Raw genomic sequence first — 11,209 nt, forward strand, 5'->3', positions numbered from 1 at the left:
TTCTGCGAGGGAGGCATATTTTAAAGTTTTTGTCACCTGGGAGGCCAGTGTGCAAATGTTATAAAGGTAAGGTTTGGCACAGCAAAGCAATAAATTGATAGTATAAACAAATAAACATTTGGACATCAGTGGCATCAGAATTCTATTCAACATCATGGACTGACATATCGTCCACTTCATGACTATCATTAGGCTGAATAATCAACCCTGACCAATGAATGGAGCAAATGGGTTAGCAGGATCAGCACCCAAGCAGTTTTAAAACTGGGGTATCAATCTGGTGAAGCTATAACACAGGACAACTTGCATGGCAACAGTAGAAGCAACCAGTAAGAGGCAGTGTTAAGTAATCCCACAGTTACCAGATTAAATTTAACTCCTGCAGTCCAGCCTCAACTAATTAGGATTAGTCCTGGACAATCAAATAATTAAATGGAATCGGAGACTCCACAAATATCCCCAGCTTCAATATTAGAGGTACCCAGCTGATCAGAGCAAAACAAGGCTTGACATATTGCGTCAATCTTCAGTTAGAGTTGTCAACTGAATTATTCAACTCCACCTCTTCCTATGGCCCATACAATCACAGATGCCAGTATTCAACTAATTCCATTCGATTCATGTCATATCAAGAATTCATAGAATCCCTACAGTGTGAAGCATGCCATTTGCTCCATCACATCCACACTGACCCTCCAAAGAGCATCCCACCCATACACACCCCTGACCCTATCCCCGTAACACTACATTTTTCATGGTCAATCAACCTAAGTTGCACATCTACGTGACTGTGGGAGGAAACCAACACAGACACAGGGAGAACATGCAAACTCCACACTGACAGGGTGCAATCGAACCTGGGTCCCTGGCACTGTGAGACAGCATTGCTAACCACTGAGCTGCCATGCCACTGAAGTTGTTAGACAATACAAAGGCTATAGCTCCCAACAACAGTCCAACAATGTTACTGAAGTTTTGGACTCCAGAACTTGTCACACAATTAGTCAAGCTGTTCTAGTACAGTTACAACACTACACCACAATTATCCTGGGTGTCCTGTACACAAAAAGCAGGACAAATCCAACTCAGCCAATTATCGCCCTAACAGTCTACTCTCCATTATCAGCAACGTGATGGAAAGTGTCGGCGACAGAACTACTAAACTGCATTTGCTCAGGAATAACCTGCTGACAAGGTTCCACCAGGGCCACTCAGCACCAGATCTCATTGTCAAGATCAGAGTGATGCTGGAAAAGCACAGCAGTTCAGGCAGCATCCGAGGAGCAGGAAAATCCCTTCATCAGGAATGAGGCAGGGAGCCTCCGGGTGGAGAGATAAATGGGGGGGGGGGGGGGGGGGGGGGGGGGAGAAGGTAGCTAAGAGTGCAAATGGTGGGTGGAGGTGGTGATGAAGGTGATAGATTGGAGAGGAGGGTGGTGCAGATAGGTGGGAAGGAAGATCTCATTGGCCTAAATATGGACAAAAAAGGAGAATTCCTCCCGGGGTGGGGTGAGAGTAATTGCCCTTGACATCAAGGCTGCATTTCACCGAATGTATCATCAAGGGGCCCTAGCAAAACTGAAGTCAATGGGATTCAGGGACAAAATTGCCAGCAAATTAGAAGCATACCTACATAAAGAAAATGGTTGCAGTTGTTGGAGGGCAGACAACTCATCCCCACGTTATCACTCCAGAAATTCCTCAGGGTAGTGTCCAATGGCCCAGCCAGCTCAAGCTACTTCATTAATGACCCTTGCTCCATCATGAGGTCAGAAGTGGGGATGTTTGCTGATTATTGCATAATGTTCAGCAACATTAACAACTCCACAGATACTAAAATAGTTCATATCCAAATGCAGCATGACATAGACAATATCCAGGCTTGGGCTGACAAGTGACAATTTGTATCACACAAATGCAGGCAATGATCATCTCCATCAAGAGAGAAATTAACTATTGCTCTTTGACATTCGGTGGCATTAGCATCACTGAATGTTTATCAATAACCAAAAACAAAACTGAATGAGCTACATATAGTGGTTACAATACCAGGCCAAAATGTTGAAATCCTAAAGGCACTAACAGATCTCTTTCATCCTGAAAAACTGTCAACCAACAACAAGGTACACTCAGGAGTGTGATGAAATATGCCCCACTTGCGTGGATGAACTCCAGCAACACTCTTGACACAAAAGAGGACAGTCATGGTTGTTGAAGAACAATCATCTTAACAGGACAACATCTCTGCTGGAGTTTGTCAGGGTAGCATCCTCAGCCTAACCACCTTCAGATGTTCTCACCATCAGAAAGTCAGAGGTTTGAATGTTCATTGATGACTACATAACATTCATCAGTATTCATGACACTTAAGGTAATGATCACACAACACCAGGTTATAGTCCAAAAGGTTTACACGGAAGCACTAGCTTTTGGAGCACTGCTCTTTCATCAGAAGCAGTGCTCTGCAAGCTAATGCTTCCAAATAAACCTGTTGGACTATAACCTGGTGTTGTGTGATTTTTAAGCTTTGTCCACCCCAGTCCAACACCGACTCCTCCTGTTCTAAGATAGTGAAACAGCCCTTGACTATTAGCAGCAAGACCTGGATAACTCCAGGGTTGGGCTGATAAATAGCAGATGACATTCATGTCACACAAGTGCCAAGGAATGGCATCTCCAACACAGGCGAATCTAACTATTGCCTATTATGTTGAATGGCAGGACCATCACTGAATCCCCCAAAAACATCACAAACGTAGCTTATGCCATTTTTGGTGCAAGTAACAAAGTGTTAGTTCATTGCTCCTTGTGGAATCTTTCTGGGTACATTTTTTGAACTCTGCTACATCACACTACCAAAAGGACACTATTGGCTGTGGAGAATGTTAGGACATCCTGAGGTCGTACAAGGTGCTATGTAAATACAAAATCTTTGTGTTTGCTTTGATTCGCTCCAAGGCATGCTTCCACAACGCCCTGTGCAAAATCCTTTTTTTAAGGTACACTGTAATGCAACATTGTAAGCTTGATTTAATTTTAAAAGTTCCATTAAGATGAAATGCATTGCTAAGCTTGCTGCATTTTACTGAATCTTAATGCAAAAAAAATTTTAAAGTATGACAGCTTGTCAACCTTCATTGTAAATGACATGTTCCTTCACATTATCATTTGCTTGAAACTCAGCACTTCAAACAAAGGTGGATTTCAAACAACGGTATTGAAAATGCTTAATAGAGAAAAATGTAATAATTACTTGTAATTGCAGATAGATGTAAAAATAGCTTCATATTTTGCACAGCACCCTGTGTGATCTCTGCTGAAAAACAGCGTTTTTAAAATTACATTGTGCTTGCTATAAACTATTCCAACATCTAAAAAACATTGTACAAAGTATCTCACACTTTCTCTTCCAAATAAATTATAATTGTAGCATGCTATTGTAATAGAATTATTGTGTATTAAGTCAGCTTGCAATTGCTTTAATGTTCCTTTATGATGGAGCACATCTGATGAAGATCTAAATGGGGTTTGCATATGGAGGATATGCATAATTGTATCCATTATTGTATCTGTTGCTCCCAGTGCAGTCTCCTCTACATTGGGGAGACTGGACGCCTCCTAGCAGAGCGCTTTAGGGAACATCTCTGGGACACCCGAACCAATCAACCACACCGCCCTGTGGCCCAACATTTCAACTCTCTCTCCCACTCTGCCGAGGACATGGAGGTCCTGGGTCTCCTTCACCGCCGCTCCCTCACCACCAGACGCCTGGAGGAAGAACGCCTCATCTTCCGCCTCGGAACACTTCAACCCCAGGGCATCAATGTGGACTTCAACAGTTTCCTCATTTCCCCTTCCCCACCTCACCCCAGTTCCAAACTTCCAGCTCAGCACTGTCCCCATGACTTGCCCTGACTTGTCCTACCTGCCTATCTTTTTTCCACCTATCCACTCCACTCTCCTCCCTGACCTATCACCTTCATCCCCTCCCCCATTCACCTATTGTACTCTATGCTGCTTTCTCCCAACCTCCACCCTCCTCTCACTTATCTCTTCACCTTTCAGGCTCTCTGCCTGTATTCCTGATGAAGGGCTTTTGCCCGAAATGTCAATTTTACTGCTCCTCGGATGCTGCCTGAACTGCTGTGCTCTTCCAGCACCACTGATCCAGAATCTTTATGGAGGGTGTTAACCCATGAAATGAGTTAACACTACCAATACATTCAAGGCCAAAGGAACCTTAAACACATGTTCTTACATACTTGCACGCTGATGCAGAGCTTCACCTCAAAAGCATTTTATATTAAAATATTAATGATAACCAAAACATTTCATACAGTTTGAAAATCACCACATTTGCAAAATTGTGTAGAGTTAACATTGGCACTGTTCATATAATTCATAGCTAAGACATAGTTTGATCTCTTGTCCACATGATTATTTGGCCTTCAGTCTTTCCAGTGAAATATAAAAGTTATTGGCAAGAATTAATAATTAGCTGTTTTATAACTATTCTGAGATCATTCGTTGACAGATTTTGAAATGGAGTTAGGAATTACTTTAGGAATTTAATCTTTCAGAGGCCATAATGGAAATTATTTCACTTAAGACCGATGTCTAAATATTGAATTAACAGCTGTTCAAATGGATCCTGATAAATGAAATATTTTCCTGCACGACATGAGAAAGACCTGAGAGAGAAGGGATTTTGGTTTCTGTGAGATATCACACCAGTGACAGCTCTTTCATGGTCACAGGCAGGAATTGTTATAATGATGTTTTTACAACTGAATGATCATCAGCAATATCTCATCATAGAGTTCTACTTATCTGTAGATTACGGATTTGGGTCATCTATCTGAAATTTCCAGTGGACTATCATATCAAATGTGATAACAAAGCAATACCCACAGGATTAGAATAAGAAATATGACATAAATTCTTACTAAAATAATTTTTTACATAATAACGCTTTTGCAGCACTCACACACGGCAGATTCTCTAATAGTTCACTCCACATTTGAAAACTATATTAAATTTGTACACTTCAGTAGGCTCCCTTGATTCTGCTTGAAGTGTGAAAATTCATCCTTTCCATTGCTAGAGTATGTTAACTCATGCCGTTCCCAGTTTGTGATGAGACCATCAATAGACTACTGCACAGAATGAAAATAAAATGAGGAAACATGTTGGGAGGCTGTGGAGACTGAGCATGGAGAAAAAGAAATCTGAATGGAGGTTGGGTTTTCACTCTCACAGATCGCCCTCAAAACTTTCTGACATGCTATTTTATCAAGCCCACACTACCACACCCCATATTGGGGGAGATATTAAATGCATCCCTTGTGCTGGATTTATGATGACGCAATCATTTGTAACATAATTTCGTGGTCCAGTGCTGGTCACAATTCACACTTGGATGTGCCCATAAATTTAACGTGACAGCAGAAGATAAAAGCAGCTACTCCTGATTACCCTGCTGAATGATTGAATAGACACTTGATGGACATTTTTGAAACAATACTCTGGTGGTCACCTGCTAACTAAGGACCTGAATCTCCAATACGCAGTTAAGTCTATGCTGCTGAAGATAAGCGTGGAACTTTATATCTATGTCATTGAGGTTTCAAATGGTGACCAGAAACAAAGTTCAATTAAATCTATTTATTATAGCATCCATGAAAGAAGAGATACCTTACTTGTGAGATCCGTTCTTCAGCATCTTGTAGAGCAGTAACTATGTGTCTTTGACTTCCAACACCTTCAGGACTTTCCAAGGTGCTGGATTAGGATCAGTTAAAAATCAACAACATCAGGTTATAGACCAACAGGTTTATTTGGAAGCACTAGTTTTCAAGGTGCTGCCTCCTCATCAGATGATGAATAGGCAGCGCCTCGAAAGCTAGTGCTTCCAAATAAATCTGTTGGACTATAACCTGGCGTTGTGTGATTTTTAATTTTGTCCATGCCAGTCCAACACCAGCATCTCCAAATCAGGATTAGAATCAAACAGGCCTCTGGCTTCTCAGGACATCCAGAGCTGTTCTCAGCCTTTGGTGCTGCCTCATTGCTCATGTATTTAAAAGGATAGCTCACGCCTTTTCCAAATTACTTTGCAGCCAGTACTTGAACAGAAAATTGGATTAGTGGTCATTGGGAACTATAATGTGGGAAAGATGAATTGGAAGAAATGTAGAGTGTACACTTGAATGGTGTCTGGCCTGCAAAGGTGTATACTATGAGGTGAAATTCAGTAAATATTCTGTGGAATTTAGAAGGTAAATGATACATCCATTTTTTTAAAGATATTAAGGGGAACTGGCTGGGTAAAATAAAACAATTTCTGTTATTTGAGTAACAAAACTTTCAGAAGGGAAATTAGTAATCACTTCTAACCATACCCAACCCGTTGTAGGAAATCAAAACTCACTTCTGCAACTGGCAACTGGTGCTGGGTAAATTGACATTGAAAATTTCCTGCTAATGAAAGATTTTAAGAAATACTAATCAGACAAAGGCCAGGCATAATTAATTCACAGGCCAGCTATTATTTAACTATATAGGAGAACAGTCTCAAGTGGCACAATAGCTTCCTAATTTCCCTTTGCCTGTTTGGTCAGCATGGATGAGTTGGACTGAAGGGTCTGTTTCGATGCTCTACATCTCTATGACAACAAGATATTTTGATTGGCCTTCATGCAAAGTAAAAGGAATAATAATATATGGATATTAAAGCATCAATATAGTGTTACTGTGTGATCATCAGCCAAAATCCTTCATGAAAATCCTAAACTCTCTGACCTCTTTAATCTTCATTCAATCACTATTGCATTCTTGTTTTAATACAGGACAGCTTAATATGTAGACTGGGTTAACACAGTCATCATGGTTCATGAAGCAAATATATAATAAATCTCATACTCCATCCAGAGTGACCATGGAGGACATCACTGGCATTCTGAAGCAAGGGTTCTAGGCCCAAACATCTTCAGCTGCTTCATCAATGGCCCTCCCTCCATCATAAGACCAGAAATGGAGGTGTTCACCAATGATTGTACAACGTTCAGCATCATTCATGACTCCTCAGGTACTGAAGCAGTCCATTTTCTCATGCAATAAAAGATTTGAACAATATCCAAGCTTGGACTGATAAGTGGCAAGTAACATTTGTGCCATACAGATGGCAGGCAATGACCATCTCTAGTAAGAGACAAACTAACTACCACAGCTTGACATTCAATGATATTACCATCCCTGAATCTCCCATTATCAACATCCTGGGACTATCATTGACCCAAAACTCAAATGGACTTGCCGTATAAACAGAAGTGACTATAAGAGCAGGTGAGAGACTAGGAATACTAGAGCAAGTAACTGACCTTCTGACTCCCCAAAGCCTGCCCAGCATCTACAAGGCACAAGACAGGAGTGTGATGGAATACTCCCCACTTACATGGACACGTTTAGCTCTAATAATACCCAAGAAGCTTGACACCATCTAGGACAAAGCAGCCCACTTGATTGGCACTACATCCACAAGCATCCATTCCCTCCAACAACAATACTCAGTAGCAGCAGTGCGTACAATTTACAAGATGCACTGCAGAAATTCAACAAAGATCCTCAGAAAGCACCTTCCAAACCTATGACCACTCCCATCTAAAAGCACAAATGCAGCAGATACGTAGGAATACTACCACCTTTAAGTTCCCCTCCAAGCCAATCACCATCCTAACATGGAAATACATCACTGTTCCTTCACTGTCTCTACATCAAAATCCTGGAATTTCCTCCCTTAGTATGCTGTGAGTCAATCCATAGTACATGGACTGCAATGGTTTATGAAGGCAGCTCATCAACAGAACTGAACCATCAATTACTCTAGGGCAACTACGGACAGACAATAAATGCTGGACAGCCATGTGTGATTGTTTTGTTAAAAATGATTCTGTATTTTAATCTGGGAAGCTAGCTAGGATTATAATGACTTGCTGTGTGCTGTGTAACTTAGCCATTGACAGGGATGTATAGATAGAGGAGAATGGATTGGACAAATAAAGTATCAAAGAACAGGAGGTGAGATTTCAGAACGATGGCAGTTGGAGTTCAATTGACTGAAGCAGCTAGAGATATATTAACCTTGAAATTCTTGACCATGTCAGTCAGTATCACACCTCAACTCCAATTCCACCACCACCCTTATACCTTGTCCCTTATTACTCTTCTTTTGCAACAAAACATTCCTGGAAAACACAACATTGAATCCATCCACTTGATGCCATCATTACTATTCCAATCGCTAATAAACTCCTCGCAAAATCTTTGTACAACACACAATCTCCGGACAACAAATTGATTGTGCAGATAGCCAAAAGATATTATTAACCTTGCTCTTTCAACTGAGGTGTTTCTCAGTCTGGCAGTGGATAATCTATGTGTTTGAATAACTAGTCTGGTGCTTCATCTCAGTGATGCGTCAGTCAATGCAAGAACACTAATTGGATGGCAGCTGTGTGTTTGAATCAAGTTTTGACATCAGAAATGGCTCCCAATCTATGAGTTCACATACCAACTAGGTCACCTCCAGGCTATAATCTGATGCTGTGAGTATGTCCTGATCTTGCCTGTGTTCACGAAGAGACAATACTGGAAATGGAGCTACATGGAAATAGAGAGGAGAGACGTCTACTGTCTGCTCCAAGTTGTCTCTCCTCTCGCCCTCCTTTTCACATTGATAGATGACAGACCCAATAATGGGAGCAAGATTGAGCAAGGCAGCCTCATGTTGTGGAAAATCTTTCTGCAAGCCTTCCTGTAGAAAATACAATAGTGCAGCTAAAGGTCAACACTGCCACTTTCTGAGTATTTATGAAAGAACCTAATTCTGACAACATGTTCAAGGTTTTGAGAAACTGAACAATGACCAAATCACAACCTCACAGATCCAGATGGTGGATTCTTACACACTCATTGTGGAACAAACTGAGTATATCACTCAGTGACTGTTGCAATCTGTCACAATTTGAGGGCATTCTTCTTTAGATGGTAGACCCAGAGATCTAGAGTAAACCATTTTCTTAATTATTCATACAAGTGGTTTTGTTCCAAAATTTATTAAATACAGAATTTTGTAAAGTTTCAATTCTATTTTAACAATATTTTAAAGCTGCATTTGACTGTAGAATTTACACAAAAGGAGTAGCAGTCAGTCAGTAATATACATTATTCTGGGATTAATGCTGCAGTCATTTATTAGTCTTGTGCGAATCACATTATGTTACAAGGGTCTGGGAATCCATATTACTTATTGAGGTGATAAACGCCTGATCATAGCAAGGATTCTTCTCCTGTCCTTCTCCCCTATGTCCCCCACCTCAACTCACCATTCTCAGGGGTCTCAGTGCCTTCTCATAACAGTGGAATCAAGTAAAGAATGTACTATGTAAGAATCCAGACCAGACATTATATTTCCCCTCCCCCACTCACCTATTGTACTCTATGCTACTTTCTCCCCACCCCCACCCTCCTCTCACTTGTTTCTCCACCCTTCAGGATTAGTGGTGCTGGAAGAGCACAGCAGTTCAGGCAGCCTCCGAGGAGCAGTAAAATTGACGTTTCGGGCAAAAGCCTCTCCACCCTTCAGGCTCTCTGCCTGTATTCCTGATGAAGGGCTTTGGCCCGAAACATTGATTTTCCTGCTCCTCGGATGCTGCCAGACCTGCAGTGCTTTTCCAGCACCACTTTAATCTAGACTCTGGTTTCCAGCATCTGTAGTCATTGTTTTTACCTATTATATTATCCAGGAGCATCTTGTTGCTATGTCCACCACATGCCTCATCACCAGTTTACAATGATTGTGTGCTGTTCACACATTCATCAATAATTAACAATTATGCACCATTACAGTTGTAAGAATTCTATGCAGCTGACTAAAAGGAACACAGTGGCTGGATAGTAACTCAAGTAAAAGTCTTATACTCCACATGGGATATTAGTATTTATTTTTGATTTGTGGCAATGGTCCTAAAGATATCATTTTTGTTATTATTATAATTTGTAATATTGATTCAGTTCTCAAATATTCCAAGTTGAGAAATAAAGGGTGTTGAAAATCAACTGCCTGGTAACAATACCTCACCCCAGGAGGCATACGTGGGTTAAATGGTATTAAGCTCATATCTAACATTTTGAAATGTAAAGCAGAGGCAGTGAAGAACTAAGGTTGGACATTTGTTCAGATTATGGATGACTGAAGGGTAACTCAGTGACATTTTTTAAAACAAAACAACAGTAACCTGTTGCTATAGCTACACAGCAGCGCACATCCATAATTACAAGGAAGCAAAAGGAAAGTGGATGAACTTCTCTGTTGTGATAAAAGCTAATAAAACAGCTTGACAGATAACTGCATTGTAAACCAAACCTGTTTTACACTCTTGTGAATTGTAAAACCCAAAGCGTCACCATCCTGTCTTCTAAAATTATGTAATTTCATGAAAAAGTGCAAAAAAGGTGGTTCATCATGTTCATTTGAGCATTGTTAAAACAAATGCAGCAAAAAGAGATAAAGGATAGCTAATATTTGTTTTGGGGCCTTGTATGATGTCAGTTATAACAATGAACCTGTGCAGCTACAATGTTAAATCATAAGACAATACTAAACAGCTAATCACTACTGAAGTTACAAAACTTTACAAAGATCATGTTTTAAAGATTTGTGACCATCAGGATGTGTGTGGTTTTCTGGCCAAGTACAAATGCAGTGGACATTGAAGGGTGTCATGATTTAGTCAATCCCATTCTCTCTCCTTTACAAAAAAACACTAAAATCCCAGTTTTTAAAAAAAACTGGGATTTTTAATTTTTTTCTGTAAAGGAGCTAATTCCAAGGTTTCTTTTTAAAAAAATCATTTACTATACAAGAGTCAAACAACGAAAACACTAAATACCATCTTGGATAACTATCGATACTCTAAAACTCAAAACCAACACGATTTAAACACATACCAACAAGCAAATTATGTACAATTATAAACTATAAATTGCACATTAAATGAGAGATACAACTAAGAAAGAACTCACAAATTGATTTGGTGGTCTTCTCAGCATATATATCCTCAATCTCAGTTATAAAGTCCTTCAAAATTCTGCCTTCATCGTGAAGAATTTCAGCTCCCAGTTTTTGAAGACTTAGCCCTCACCAGCCAGC

This window comes from Hemiscyllium ocellatum, chromosome 9 (assembly GCF_020745735.1).
Source record: "Hemiscyllium ocellatum isolate sHemOce1 chromosome 9, sHemOce1.pat.X.cur, whole genome shotgun sequence".
Classification (NCBI taxonomy): Eukaryota; Metazoa; Chordata; class Chondrichthyes; order Orectolobiformes; family Hemiscylliidae; genus Hemiscyllium; species Hemiscyllium ocellatum.